The sequence below is a fragment of the Perissodus microlepis genome, chromosome 17, assembly GCF_051167445.1.
Source record: "Perissodus microlepis isolate ML-2025 ecotype Zambia chromosome 17, ASM5116744v1, whole genome shotgun sequence".
In the NCBI taxonomy this organism is placed as follows: domain Eukaryota; kingdom Metazoa; phylum Chordata; class Actinopteri; order Cichliformes; family Cichlidae; genus Perissodus; species Perissodus microlepis.
Window position 1 is genome coordinate 8,607,501 of NC_140477.1, and position 16,560 is coordinate 8,624,060.

The 16,560-nt window shown below is 39.2% G+C and overlaps 1 protein-coding gene across 3 annotated transcripts in view; it reads left to right on the forward strand.

Moving 5' to 3' along the window:
* grm8a (glutamate receptor, metabotropic 8a) overlaps positions 1-16,560 on the forward strand; it is a 299,516-nt gene that overhangs the window by 190,612 nt on the left and 92,344 nt on the right. The gene's annotated exons all lie outside the window — the stretch shown is intronic.

A 16,560-nucleotide genomic window follows, 5' to 3' on the forward strand; every position in this document is an offset into this window, starting at 1 on the left:
TCTTTTTCAAATAAACTTTTGGAACAGCCTGTAAATCCTTGATGTATTTACTGGGCAGTGAAACAGTCCTGACTAGAAAATCAATAATGATGACTGCAGATCAAGGATACAATATAAGCACTCTAAAAATGAGTTAGCACAGTAACAAAAGTGGAGCTGCATACAGTCTGTATAAAGTGCACCAAATGACAAATTAATTCACTGCCTCGTGTTTAGAAGTATCACCAATGAAAGATGAAAATAAAGTGCTGATAAGAACATATGACATAGAAATTGTTGGGTTAAAAACACAAAAAGGAAGTGGTAATACTGATTTTTACAGTTTTTATTCAAGATGTATTTGATCAAAACTGATATATTGGAAGGAAAACAGCCCATTTCCAGCCCCCAGTTCTCAGCGCAGACTATACTTTTTTTTTTTCTTATCAGTTTATTGGTAATTTGCCCTGGTTTGAACTGCTATTGGTCTGCCGTATATGGAAAAGAAGGTTTTTACAGGATTTTATGCACTTCTCTTCTCTCGGAAAACTAAGTACACTACGTAGCACTTGATTAACTGATCATCAGGAAGTGTGAGCACCTCTATAAAAGCAGACGTTTTGGCAGCTTGCTGATCTGGAGCATTCAAATGTGTATTAACACAATGGCAGTCCTCCCAGTAGTGGACATTCCAGCAAATCCAACCCAAAGTCAGACCTTGAAGTGCTCAGTGGAACTGCAATAAACCCAAAGGTTACATCTCAGGCTTTAATATTTAAGATCATGACAGCACAATTTCTAAAAACAGACTGAACATGTATGCTTGGAAGTGTTTTTAGGAGAAAGCTTCTCCTCTCTATAAAGAAAAGAAAACCGCAGCGTAGGTTTGCAAAGTTGCATCTCAGGAAACCACAAGTCCTTTGGACAGACGGGACCAAGGCAGAGATCTTTGGCCATGATGCAAACATTTTGGCACAAACTAAACACAGCATATAAGCACAAACATATCATGTATCAGATAAAGTCTCACTCCTGAAGATACCCTTTTAGCTTTTGGTGATGTGCGGTGACTGGGCAGGGTATACAAGACATACATGCCCCATACTATACTTTGAAAATCGTTTTCTGTAACCTCACCTTTATTCATTTGGACATCACACACACTTTGCACTTTGTAACTGGCAGTTTAGAGACCATTTAACGTTCGATCAAGCTGAATCTGAAATTGGACATTTGCTTTCTACCAAACAGCTCTGCCAGGGGGCTCAGGTGCATGTGTGAAAACATCTATATATGTGGTGAGAGCATTAGATAGAACAATCCTAGAGATTTCTAGCAACCCAGGAGGAAACCCAGATTGATCTCCCGTTCCTCCGTCAAACAAGAAATCTAATAGTATGTGTGTGTTGTTGGTGTCGAGGCGTGCATGTGTTTGAAATATGCAGGTACAGCATTGTTTTTAGAGATTTTTCTCTTGTCTCCAAGGGAACTAACAACTGGTAGAACCTTTTTAAAAATGTTGGCTCAATATCCTCAAATAACAGGAGTGAGTTTTACAACTGCATAATTGAAATGAAGTGTTCATTTCCATTACACCATTTTTCAAATTATGAAAAGAGGTCCCGATTCCATCTCTAGAGAATAGAGATGGCACGATACCACTTTTTTATGTCCGATACCGATACCGATATCATAAATTTGGATATCTGCCGATACCGATATGAATCCGATATAGTGTTTTTTAGTCAATAAAACTGTTTTTTTTAATATCTTGCTGCTTTTTGTATAAGTTCATACTCAAGTTAAAAAACAACAACAACACTAAAGCTATTCTGTTATACCTGTATGTAAAAAAAACAAACAAAAAAAAAAAACACTGCACCCAAAATATTTCATAGATCAGCAACACTGATCAATCTAATAAAGTTAAACCTACTCCATCCTCCCTATTCTGGTATTTTAAAGAGTACTTAGCAGAAATATTAAGCAACCTAACTAATAGGGTTGCAAACTCCCAGCAAAAGAAAATAGGGAACCAGCCTCTTCCTCATGATGCTTAATCAATGTAATCAACTTTAATTTGATGCAGGGTGAAAAAAATTCACAGAAATAAATTATTTTTCAAGAATAATTAAATAGATTCAACATCTTTCTTCAACAGGATTGCAGAATTCACAGATGGTACTTTCCCAAAGGAAAAAGTACTACAGCTTACTAGGGTATATTAGACTTAACAGTTACTATATACAGTAATGGACTTCTATACATTTTACATCAGATTAAAACTTTGGGTGTAAGATTCAGATAATTATTAAATAATTAAAAGCAAGATATTTTAAATGAGAATAAGAAAGAAAAGTATGTCTTTGTGCCCCCTTTTCCCTGTTCATGCCCTATCGGCCCCCCTGGCTAAACTTTGCTAGATCCGCCCCTGCACAGTTACCAGCCGTCAGCTGCATAGAAAAAGATCCTGGTATAGAAAGTAATATTAAATAAATTCTGACAACAGCTTATCAAGCTTAAACGTGCTGCTGTTGTTGTTGCTGGTGCAAAGTGGGCCAAAAACAAAGAAGAGAGACGGACTAGCGACAGAAAAGCCGATCAGCTGATCATTAAGCAGTTTCACGATTGAAGTAGCAGCAGGAAAGAGAGAGAAGAGGCAGTTGCTCTGTATATCGGTTGTTAAGCTTAACGCGGGAATGCTTTACAAACATTAAGAGATGAACTTACACACTTGCTTTACTTCTCTCTGACATAACTTCCTCGAGATTAAATGTTTGCTAGCAGGCTACAAATATCACGTGACCACACTGCTCCGACGTGCTACGGTTATGAGCCGAGTTACGCCGTGTCGCAAGTTTTGTGAGGTGCTTTTTTGATATTTAATGGATCGGATTACATTTTTTATTTCTCTCCGATATCCGAGCCAGTAATTTAGGTCAGTATCGGACAGATACCGATACGTAATATCGGATGGTCCATCTCTACTAGAGAATGCCTGTAATTTCTCTTCTCTTCTCTTCAGTGATCCATCAGTAATCTCTAGTCAGGGTTCAATCAACCTGTTAAATTCTCTCCTAACTGAACTGTGAAGCCATCGCTGACCCCTTTTTTCTCCTGCTAACACGCTTGACTGGCAGGAGTTCAAACTGTGTGTGTCTTTTTGTGTAAATTCCTGTTTATCCGCTGGTGCAGAGGATATTTTTCTGTGTGTTTTTGTGTGATTATTCACCCAAAGTATATTTCTGTCCTCTATCCTTTTTGTCTCTGAAACACTCACCTTATTAAGTGCTGAGTAAATGCCAATGGACTCTGCCTCCCTAACCTTTTTCAACAGGCCTTGCTGTCCTTCACAATTTGACACAACCGCGCGTTCAAACAGACACATCAAGCGGCATTTCATCGAGCAGGCAAACCAAGTGCAGCGAAAGATGGGTGAATGTATTCTGTGCCCATATTCGTGTGCATATGTGTATTTATTATCTATAAAAGACGTCTTCCATTAAAAGAAAAAAAGTTTCACACGTTTAGCCATGGTTAGCTTATTGCGCTACAACCGCTGTCTGATTATGAGATCAATGAACAACTTGTGGTGGCTCTGATTGCTGGTCCTGGTGATAGAAAGGCCATGATAAGATGGATAAACCAGAGTGTGTCAATTTCTCTCACTCTCTCTCACCCTTGCTGTTGTCTTTTGTAGTGGAAATTATAATTGACATGGAGTAAAGACAAGCCACATGACACTCATATTGCCTGCTGGGAGCACTGAGGCAGGCCAGACTAGACAGGATGTGCACAACAAAGCCTGCCGCTGAGAGTAAAGAGTTGAAAGATAAAGTCGGGGCATAGATGGATAGAAAACACATGATCTTGTACACACACAGGCTAGCTGGCAACATTGGAGAGGTGGAGGCATGATGCATGTGGTGGGAGGCTTCAGCGAGGTTATGGATGCACAGCATGGAAAGGCGGAAAGAGTAGATAGAAGGGAGGCGAACACCATGCTGCTGATCTCTCCCCCCAGGGTAGAGAGGAAGTGGAAGGCAATGGGATGGAAGTGAATAAAGGAGAAGGGAGAAACGGAAAAGAGTAATAATGAGATGAGATGGCAGAGAGAATGTCAAAGGGGCAGTGTGGATGTGGGGATGTCATGTGAACAAATATCTCAGTAGCAAGGTGATGGTCATTGTCTTTCAGTGCTATTGTTGACATCTGTTTTTTTTTTTTCCACAGAAAAGAATATTGTGGTACATCTGTGAGTGGTTTTCGTGTTCAGAAAAATACATTTCATTCCTCTTTTGCTCCGTGTACTTGTGAAATGGTCTGAGCAGGTACGCAGCATAACCTCAAATCACCATAATCCCGAACAGCAATTGCTCTGCTGCATTTTCACCACTATCACACCCCTGCTGAACGGTTATGCCTACTAAAGGTAATTCAAGTTTAGAGGGAGGGAAAAAAGGGAAAAATCGCCAAAATATCAAATGCTTGCAGCTGGGATTAACACCCCTGTGTGTCTGTCAAAAAAAAAGTCATTTTACCTGTGCAAAGCCTCTCTGTGCTCTGTCATGAAAATGGAGCCCTTTGACTCATGTACGTCTGCGTAGCACTGCTTTATTTATTTATTTATTTTTCACCTTGTCACTTTAGCTTTTGGCAGTAAACACCGTGTCCTAGGCCAGCAGCGAATGCATCAATACCCGAAGAATAGTTCATGTAGAAGTCATATTGATCTGGTGAAATCTATGCATGGGCCAAAGCAATAGTGCATTCACAGCACCAGGCCAGAGCATGAGCCACTCTTTCTATTACCTATGAACACAACAGAAATGCCCTGAAAGAGATTCATAGAATGCTGAGGTGGCTGATGTCTTGAAGATAGGATTAATATTATATTAAAAGGTGATTACATTTAATGTAATGTAAAAGTTAATCCAAAGTTAATGTACTTCTCAAAGAGGTTCAGCCTTCACATAATTACATTTGGAGACACGTTGATTTAGCCACCGTAAAGCAAATTATAATCCATCAAGAATATGTCTAAAAACACCCCGCCTAGTCTGTGTCACCGAGGTTTTTTGTCTTAATTTTTTAATAACATTTACAGCCAAAGTTGTAGTTATTTTAACTTTATTTTAACTTCAGCTATGTAATTTTATTTCATACATTTCTCATATACCTGCATCCCACACATCTAACTGCCAAGCAGAGTAGCACACATTAGTCTTCTTTGTCAGTGTCAGGTGTTTGTTGCACTGAGCGCACACACTCGAGCATAGACAGACACGGGCACGTGCACAGCCGACCATGTATTCACAGACTGCCAGATTTTTTTTTTTTTTCTTTTCATCCTCATTCATACATCATGTTTCCCTATGTGGATGCTATCTACAGTAATAAGCCATCGTGGTCACTGCTATTCAGATGCCATAATGCTGTCTATATATTCTGCTCCCTGGCAGATTCTAGCAGGAGCAAATCATTGGCTGAAGTTTCTGTGGGCTGCCTGATTAGTTGTGTGTTGTGTTGCGCTGACGTATCAATGAAGTTGCTATTGAATATTTAATGCATGTGTGATTGTGTATTTCGTCTAACACAATAATTGTCACTTCCCGATGACTCCATTAAAATGCTAACATGGCTGTCTGTTTGTGTGCTGCAGGGTGACTCATTCTTTTGATTTGGCAGAGTGATAAACTCCGGCACTAAAGACACGAGCCATGATTTTTTTTGCATTCTTATGTTATATAGCTTTATTTGTATTTATAAAGCACTTTTCAAAACCAAGTTACAAAGTACTAATAATAAAAGCAACAAATGTCAGTAAAGTTGAAGGTAAAAATTAAAAATGGATAAAAAACAATTTTAAAAACAATTTAAAATTCTCAAGAGTAAATACAGGAAGGAAAGACCGTGCATATACACTCTTGGGTCTTAATACTGAAAATGGTTGGATAAAGGCATTAGCAGTTATTGAAATCAAAGGGAATTTCAGAGTCATGGGGCGGGGAACACAAAGGTTCAGTCAGCTTCAATGACTAAACGAGCCTTTGGAACTACTAACCATGCTAGAAGAGCTCAGGCTCATATGGAATCAGCATCTCACAGATAAAGGCAGGGAATGAACTGTGTAGGGCTTAAAATCAATTCTAAAACTGTCAGGTAGCCAGTGAAGGGTTGCAAGGACTGATACATTGTGGTCGCTCCTTTTGTTATGTGTTAAAAGTTTGGCAGAGGGATTCTGAATTAACTGCACTCTGCGTATGTTATGATAGGAGATGCCTGAGTAAAGTGCATGCCTGTAAACAAGTAGAAGAAATAAAAGCATGGATGATTGCATCCTGGAAGAATAATGGAGGTTGGAAGTGGTAGAGTCATATACTAATCATTAAAAAAGTCCACATGTACGACTGCATGTTTCAAAACTGTTTACATAAATGACTGCAAAGTATCAAAAGAACGTAAAGAATAGAAAGTAGTTGTCAAGGACATCTATGTATTGTGTTGTAGAGCCATCTACTGAATCAGTGTAGTCTAACATGAGGAGTATAAGCACCAAGATTTTTTTTTTCACAATTGCTAACAGACTTCGTGAAACCTTCACAGCTTTTCTTTAAAAAGGAAACCAAGAAAAAAAAATAAAGCACACGTCAGAAAACTCAACAGAATTGTTTTCTCTGATTAAAACCACAGAATAGTTTCAAAGAATAGTTTCAGATCATTCACAACATCAGACAAAAAAAAAGGTTCTGAAAAAGACAACTTGGGTGTTTTCTTTATTTGTCTGTTTTTGGAAGTCTGCAAAAATCATGACAAATATGAAGTAAAAAGACAAACAACTAAACAAAGTGATCTCTTTTTTTTTTTTTTTTTATATGCACGAAGAGGACAAAGTCAACCGGACTCAAATTCCTTGTTTGTGTGCACAAACTTGCCCAAATAAAGATGATTCTGATTAAACCAAACATCGATATGGTAAAGACTAAAGATTATGATGATCTGCTACAGTTTTTCCAGGTTGTAAACACACACACTCACACTAAATGGAACTACCAACAACATGACTCCAAACTAATAAACTCTAAGCTCTGTTGGTCTCCTTTGGTTCAAATGTCATTCTCAAACACAGCTTTGTAAATCTCTGAAAACAGATTGTATCATTTAGCACACTTTGTTGACCTATGGGAACACTGGCCTTCAAAACGGAAAACACTGATTACCAGTTAGTCTCACTCATGTTGAACCGGTTCAGCATCGATTAGAAAAAAATTCAATCATGTATCAGAGTCTAAAAGAGGCATTTAGGGACTTATACAGGTGTTAGGCAAGAAGATGGAGCAGCATGAACACAGAGGACTAGTCAGGGTAAAGGGAGGCCTAGGAGGCAGCGAGGACAATTTACAGTTCGTTTTTCTGTTTTTTGTCACTTCTGCTGAACACTTTGTATTATAGTAAATATTTCTTTGGATACGTTTTGTATCTGTGCACTAATTTTCTGTATAATACAAGGATGGTACTGGTTGTTGTACTTGTTAGAAAGGTGACATTACAGAATTTCGCTACGTACTGTGTGAAATACTAAACAATTTGCCCTAAAACGTTAACAATGCATAAACTGCTCTTGAGGTTATCTTATCTTACCCTGGCACTGAGAAAAATCAACAATCCACAACACAAATGTAGTTTTTTGGTCTAGAATATGGTTAATTGATATATTTTAATTCTTCATTTTTAATGTAAAAGCAGAATTTCTCCCTGCCGTGACCATTTTCACTATATTTTGCTGAGTGTTTTTGTGTAATCCCTTTTTTCTTGCATTCTTCTACAAGTATAGCGTTTTGTTAGAAACAGCCTTGCTTATGTGTGTGTCTGTGTGTGTGTGTGTGTGTGTGTGTGTGTGTGTTTGTCTGTGTGTTTACATGAAAGATCCTTCATCCCCAGATAAAACATGAGCAAGAGGGACAGCAGGACATCCCGGGCTGGGGAGTATCAGACATCAGCAGGCATCTGATGCAGTATCAGTGTGTGTTCAGTAAAAAAAAAAAACAGCAAAGAAGCAAACACATGTATTCTCAGACACACACATACACAAACAGTCACATGCATGCACACAGCCCTACTCCGGGGGCACTGCTGTAATTGGATGTCTGATTACTGTCAGATAGCGTGTGTGCATGTGTGTGTGTCTGTGTGTGTGTAGGGGTGGGGGCACATTTCTATGTCAAAGAGAGGGCTGTTGCAACAGTAGAGTTAAAGCAAGCGAGATCAACACTCAGAAGTCATACAGAGAGTATCAGACAGAGAAGTGGGCATGTTCTCTCTTTGTGATTTCTGAGCTTAACGTTGACCTTGTGATTTTTATCTGTTGTCTGGCATCCAATCATCCCTTGCTTATCTCCCTCCCCCTTGCTTTATATGCTACATCCTTTCATCTTTCCGTCCTTTTCCATTTCCTCCTTCCCTAGTTCCGAAATCCTCCTCTTCTACTTATCTTCTCATTTCTCCACCCGTCCTGCCTATCATCCTGCAATCCCTTATCCCGTCTCTTCGTTTGAGGTCTTCGCCATCTATCCCCTCTTGTCTGGCCCACTGCCGATCCTGTCCTCCCACCAACCAGCAGAAGCCATTGGGATTAGTCTGATTGATTAGAAGTATTGGTGATGTGCGACTGGCGATGGAAGGTCAGATGACTCAGTGGAGACATCGAGACTGACTTGTCTCCTGCCTCACAAAAGTAGTCTCCAGTTGCAGTTGTCAGATCTCAGATCTCACAGAAACTTGTTCAAAGCTAGTGGACTTTCTATATACTTGCTGATATTGAAGAATAAAGTACGAAAAGTGCTTATTAGTCAGCACTTTCGAGCACTGTTTGCGTTTTGGCTTGTACAGATTTAGAAATGGAAAAGCTTTTTCTGTTTCCTTTTCTTATGGGTTTTAGATGTGGGTTGACGCGTGCTATACCAAATTCTGTGGAAAAGCAAAAAGAATGTAAATACTCAGATATATATTTGCACAAGATGATTCAGATACAGCTGTAACTTGGGGTCTCGTGTGAATTATCACTACAATGCTACTTCCAGTATTTTCTCAAGGTTCCATTCACAGCCACTAATTAGGGGGAAAAAATGAATACGCAACATGTATAGCTTGTGCTTTCCTACTAATTTTGTCAGTCTTTCTTAACCACTAATTTCTTATATTTTCCAAAGTTCTTTATGTTTTCTTATCACATTGCTTTTTAATGGAAATGCTTACAGCATTTAAAGAGGCTCTGTTTTTGCCTGCACACTCGTCTGATGCGTGCATGGCGCTCTGTGCATTAGGCTTCCACCTTTCTTCACATTAGACCTGAGCAAATGCTGACTTCAGCCGGACTTCATGACTCCTGTGGTGATGACAAACCTGCCAACGCACACAGTTCATTTCAATACAGTTCAGTTCAATGCAATTTTATTTATATAGCACCAAATCACAACAACAGTCATCTCAAAGTGGTTTATATTGTAAGGTAAAGACCCCACAATAATACAGACAATCCCCTGTGAGTAAGCACATGGCGACAGTGCGAAGGAAAAACTCCTTTTTAAGGGAAAGAAACTTCTGGAAGAACCAGAATCAGGCAGGAGTTGCCACATGCCACGACTGGTTGTGGGTGAGGGGAGGGAGACAGGACAAAAGACACACATTAAATGCAAAATTGCGTATAAACACATAGAATGAAAAGAAGTAAGAGAAGAAGAAATGCTCAGTGGAACCCCAAATTTTATATACATACTTTTAAAGTGCTTTAAATGTGCTATTATGTTGCTTTTTCATGGAAATACTTGCAGCAGTTAGATGGGTTCCATTTTTGCCTGTGATGCACATTTGTCTGATGCATGGACAGTGCTGCGTGCATTAGGTGTCCACCTGTCTCCATATTAGACCTGAGCAAATGCTGACTTCAGCTAGACTGTCTGACTCCTGTGGTGATGACAATTCTGCCAACACACACACACACACACCCACACACTCATTTTCATATCCTAGTGAGGAGGTCCCCACGAGTTCAAACTCGTCCCCATAAGTCACCGTTGGTCCCCACAAGTATAGTGGCATGCCAATTTTCTGTCCCCGAAAAGATGTCTAAACATGTACACACACACGCACACACACATGTCAGGTGTTGCTACACAGTGCACTCAGACATTTTCTGTGTGACGGTAGTGAAACTTAGATGTTAAAAGGCCAAGATTTACTTTACAAGGCACAGTCTGACCTCTATGTATGAAATAAGTATAGGTGACAAGTTCAAGTCCTTTTCATTTAATCTGAAGTCAGTGCCTCTGTCCTTCACATTTGCCTCACAGATGAAAAGTAAAAGGACTTGCATGGGTTTGTGACAAGACAGCATAAAGATTGATGCATTAATATGCTTGGCTTTTTGCACCACGTAGAAACCGTTACTTTACCCTGCAACACATTGTAAATTTTTTTTTTTTTTTCTAGTTTTAGCACATATGACACTTTCAGTTTAATTATACGTACACATTTTAATGTTTATTAATGTACAGGATTTTCCAAGTTTTAGATCATTAGAACTGTAATTTACTGTAGTATCACCCAGTAGCCTCTCTTTAGTTGCCCACAGAAGGAGAGACAGTTAATTCCCATCTGCTCAAAACTATGTTTTGATGTGTTTAAAAGTTTATTCTATTTTATTTTCATATCAATTAAATTAGTGTTGCACAGAAAGTTTCAAGTGATTGTACTAGTAATTTTCAACCCTTTCTACTGGGATGTTTGAATGTTAGGGTCAGATATTGATGTAAACAACATTAAAGCCTGGGTCCATCCTGCCTTGTATCAGTGGTTCAGAATGGTGGTGATAGTGTAATGGTGTCTTGGGACACTTTGGGCCCCTTTGTACCAACTGAGCATCATTTAAATGCCTCAGACTACCTGAGTATTGTTGCTGACCATGTCTGTCCCTTTATGACCACAGTGTACCCATCTTCTAATGGCTTCTTCAAGCAAGAAAACGCACCATGTCACAAAACTCAAATCATCTCAAACTGGTTTCTACAAGATGACACTGATTCCACTGTACTTAAATGGACTCCGCGGTCACCAGAACTCAGTCAAACAGAGCACTTTTGAGAAATGATGGAACAGAAGATTTGGCTCATGGATGTCCAGCCGGCTAACCTGTAACAACTGTGTGATGCAATCACGTCAATATGAACCAAAATCTCTGGGGAACTTTCCAGCACCTTGTTAAATCTATGCTACGAAAAATAGTCGAAATCTATAGTTAAATAGACATAATAATTATGTATGTAATAATTAATCTAAACATTATTAAAAACAAAAAATGAACGCTCTGGTTTGTTTTTAGCCAATTCTTGCTGTTCACATGCTGCCTATAGATGCTAAATAGAAAGATGTTTTTGTTTTCTGCGATGCATTTTCCATTCTTCACTTGCGTACAAAAACCACAGTAACGCACACTGAAGAAAAGACAGATTTTTCCAGTGCCTAGGATTATAATAATACAATATAGATGCAGACTGAAAGATAACTCCTGCAATTATATTATTAAATTCTGCTATAATATACTGAGACTAGATTGTAAATGAGGTTTTTAGATAGATACCACAAATTATTGTATTTTGTCTGAGCATCACCCGAAGCGGTTTATGCTGTGCCATCTAGCAAACATTCAATATCCACCCACTGATGCAAACTAGTGCCTTCATTTATACAGTGGGAACTCTAACATAATGAGCAATGTTCCAAATGTTGGTGTGGGGTTGTAATTTTCCCTCAGTGTGTATTCACGCTATGCTAATCAAAAGTTGACCAAAACAACATTCTTTTTCTGAAAACTGAAGAAACTCTGCCCGTTTTTTTTTTTTTTAGAGCTCCCTGCACCAACCGGTGTTCCATTATCATCAAATTATAAGCAACCAAACTTGAACCTGTTACAAGTTTAGAAAAACATTTCCACCTGAGGGTGGTTTCAGGTCTGAGCAGCATCTTTTTTGGGTTCGGGTTTGGGCCGCTTTGAATTTTCAAGCCCGTCTGAGGCTCTGTGACCTGTATCCTTTAAGGCTTATTTTAATGGGAGGATGCACATTTCTTTGGACAGTGGTTCATGGGTTGTCAATGATTCATTAGGAAGCCTGCAGAGGACATTTACCTCAGAGGCTGAAAAAAAGACACACATTGTGTGGGACAAAAAAATTTGCGCACCACATGAAAAACAGCACAAAAAAAAAACATATAAAAAATTGGTAAGATCCCATATTAGTAAGTACAGAACTTACACAAGCATTGTTTAAAAAGCCAAGTGCACATGCACCACCACACATACACAAAAGAAAAAAATCATTGACTTCAAAGGGCCTATATCACAGTACCCCCACTCATGAACAGAAGCAGAGGGCAACTTCTAATTTTAAAGTGTGTGCTAATGAGGTTTGGAAAGAAAGAAAGAGTGTGTGCATGTGTCTAAGTATTCTCCATAGTAACAATCCATGGGCAAGTGTTTATGTAGTGGGAGTCCAGAGACAGGGTTTATCAAGGAAATACCAAGCTGGAGAAAGAAATTAATTTCTTCCTTTGTGGATTGGTAGACCACACAGAGCCTTGCATTTGATCCAACCATGTTTAATCCTGTGCTAATAGTAACAGCTGATAGGGCATGTGTGTCTCTCAAAATTATCAGGACACACTTGCAGGCTGCTTGGAGGATAACGCGACTGTATTGTAATGGAATAATTATTACAGAAAGAGAGTCTGATTTTATTGCCTTTGTTTCACTTTATTACCCCAGTCATGTTTAACCCAGAAATATGCATACACGCACACCCGCACACATACACACACACCAGTCACTAGCCATTAAGAAATTTAATTCATTGGCCTTAACACTTTGCATATGACTGGGTAGCAATAGGGATTTATAGTCAGCAGCCTGTGTTGTTTATGTGTTTTTGACTATATTTTTCAAGTAAATACATCAGTTTCTTTTGTCGTGAAGACTTAAGATTGGGTGGGCTTTAATGGGACTTTCTGGTTTTTAAGTGGGCTGCAGTACTCTTGACTTTTGGGAATGGCTGTAATAAAGTTTTGAATCACATAGTCTCTTAATTTTTTAATACAGGTGTTTTTAGTTCTACTGCCACAAGTGATTAAAATCAGGTCATGTAGTCTGACTTTACAAACATCTGTGAAAGAATGGGGTGTTCTAAAGAGGTCACTGATTTCAACTCTGGTACTGTAATAGGAGGCCACCTCCTTCTAGATGCTCCACAATCAACAAGTGGTATTATTGCCGAGTAGAAGCATTTACAAACCAAATCAGGACTGATGTGCATAGTGTGATAAAGTCCCCAACCTGCATTGCTGCAGAGTTCCAAACATCCTCTGGCATTAACATCAGCAATGAAACTGTGAGCCAGGAGCTTCATGGCATGGGTTTCCATGGCTGAGCAGCCCATACAGGTGTAATATCTAAGTGACCTTGTACTTTTATTCATGTAGTACAGCAATATTATAAAATGCACGGGTTTATCAGTGAATGTGTGCAAACCTTTACAGAGTCAACAACACAGTTTGTGCAGGAGCAGAAATGACTGCTGTGAAATTCATGTAAGGTAGGTTTGAGGGATTAATAAAAACAACATATGAAAAAAGAAGAAAAAATTTGCTTGTTGCATTTTATGCACTGTCTGATGTGTAAGGAGTTTAGGTAATTATTTCAGGATGCAGTGCCCCAAGTTTAGCTAGTTCGTTCCTGATATTGTCTAAATACTTTGGAGGTATTATGAAAAGTTTGATGAGCTACAGGTGAGAAGAAATTGACAAAAGCAAGACGCACACAGTGAGAAGGATGAGTAATTTCTCTCTTTTTCTTCTTCCCCATTGAAGTCTCTGTTGGATAATAGATGAAATGGTGCAGAGAGAAGGGCGTGTGGGAGGGAAGCAGATTGTTAATTAAACGCTGAGACAGCGGCGTTTCCCTTCCTGCAACTGAAAAAATTCAACCTCTAAACAGAATGGAGTTAATTACCGACTGCCAGGGTTTCGTTTGGAGAGACGCTGGACACACTTAACATTGAATTTATCATCACTGCTTGCACTCTGCCTCTCTCTGTAACAGCTGCAGAGGGGACAAGCGGCTACAAATGCATAGTAACGTGTAACGCACACAAAAATGCACATTAAACTGCATGTATTTCCACAGATAGCTGAGTGCATTGATTCATTCCTCATGGCCACAGGTTGATTCCTATTCACACATACAAAAAACAGGTATTCACGGGGCACAATGCTACACCTCGCATCTGCGCCCAGAGATGTGAAAAACATGAGCGCGCACTCACACGTTCAAGGAATTAGAATTCAGTCACATTCAATTCCACAGCGAAGGCTCAATAATCAGGTTATTAGTGATAAACGGAGAGCTCGGTGTGTTGGTGCTCAGTGGATAAAGAGCTCATAATTCAATTAGCCCATTGTAGATGAACGTGCTACAACTGGCAAATTATGTAACAAAAACTGACTATTACAGTGACACAATACAGCTGTTATCAGAAGTGAATGAAGAGATTTTCTTACGGTTTCCACATTAGCATGCGCAGCGTGTGATCATATGTCTCCAAACAATTAATTATACAGTTTACACACAATCAGCCAAATTACGAGCCTTTGACTGTAAGACGAGAACAGCTGAAAGTTAAAATTGACTGAACAGCTTTTCACACTTTGATTTCTCTAAATATAGCACTAATTCAGACTTAATCCAATAATGATGAACATTATTGACATAACAAATGCCAGTAAATAATGTGTTTACTGCTTTGTTTATCCAGAGTATAATGAGTGTCTAATGCTCTCAGGCACAGTTTCCCTCCTTGGGAAAGAGCAGCACGCTGCTGACTTGATTTGCTTTGGAGACTACTTGAGGTGCTGATTTTAAAGATTACAGAATACACTAATAATATTTTTGCATATTAGAAGTTTTTGACAAAGAGCAGAAATATAGGCTACATATATTCAGGATATTTTTTGCCATCAAATTTTTTTCTTGACTTTTTCTTTTTATGCATGTCTGTGTTTGGAACGTGAAGCCAGTCCTCTGTTTCCCGTGCCCTGCTGTGCAAGGATTTGGATATTGAACCTTGTTTCCAGTTAAGCTTTCAACTTGACATTCTGGGAGTGATTAAAAAAGAAGCTGTTGATGCGTCTCCTAACCTGCCTCGCAGCTTTGCTTTTAGCTGAGAAGCAAAAGGTGTGCGCTAATATCTGACGTTCACTTTTAACATGCCGTCAGTTTTTTTTTCCATTTCTGCACCATCAAATATGTGAAGTGTTTGGCTGCGATAGTGACAGCCAAGTGTGCGCGTGCGTGCGTGCGCGTGTGGAGAAGCTCTTAAGTTCACAGACAATATTTGATATTTTCTTTATCTGGGAAACTCGTTCTCCACAGGGACAGTTATTAATGATGGTTGTGAGGCTGTGAAACAAACAGCGATTTAATCACTTTTATGCTGCTCCAAGGACAATGGCGGGAGAATGCAATCATCAGCGCTTGTGTATTTGAGTGTATGCGTGTACATATGCCACGCTGAATTTATTTATGATTTGCTGTTTTTGTATATGTATGCAAAAGTGCATGTCTACTTGGTCATTATCCTTGAGAACGTATTTTGAACATTTAAATATTTGCTTCTTGTGTGTGTCTGTGTGAGAATGAGTGTAAATGTGCGAGTGTGTAGGGGAGTGGGGTAGAGGTGGGTACTTGTGCAGATTTTGTCACTTTAGTGATTATCCTTGAGAGGCTTTTAATTTGAGGCTAATGAGTATTTGTTTTAGCGCTCATGCACTCCGGTGTGCGCATTTGTGTGTGTGTGTGTGTGTGTGTGTGTGTGTGTGTGTGTGTGCGCGCGTGTGTGATTAAGGGCTGTGACATAGTGAAAGCGACAGACTGTACAGATGTTCAATAAATGGTCTGGAACAGGCAGGGAGGAAAGGGGACATCATTCATACTTTCTCACTTCTATATACAGACACACACACACTCACTCTCTCTCTCACACACACACACACAGACATTCCCAGAGACATGTGAATGAAATGAATGTGTAGACTCACACACAAAAGACATGGATACACAATGTCCATCATAAATTCTGTACAGATATAACAAATGCAATGTACAACAATAACATAATCCTACACACTTACACACACATACTGCTAAAAAGAATTAACACAATAGCTAATGATTGAATGCAGCCAGAGTGAATTAACAGCTTAAAAAAACCACCTCCTGAGGTGGCTGAAGGCAGTATGCAACAGTGTGTCCGTGTGTGTGAGAGGGCTGAGGGATCAAGGCGGAACCAGGTAGACAGAAATCTTCATTATCTCATATTGTGAGTGAAATAACTAATATTGCCGCACTCGACAATAGTAAATTAAGGAGGTGAAGTGGGTACAGACGATTTTTCTTGCCACTTACTCTGTGCAGTGGCGTGATTTTAAATCATTCATGTCCCATTTCATTTTTTCCTTTGTTTCTTACAGTTTTCTCTC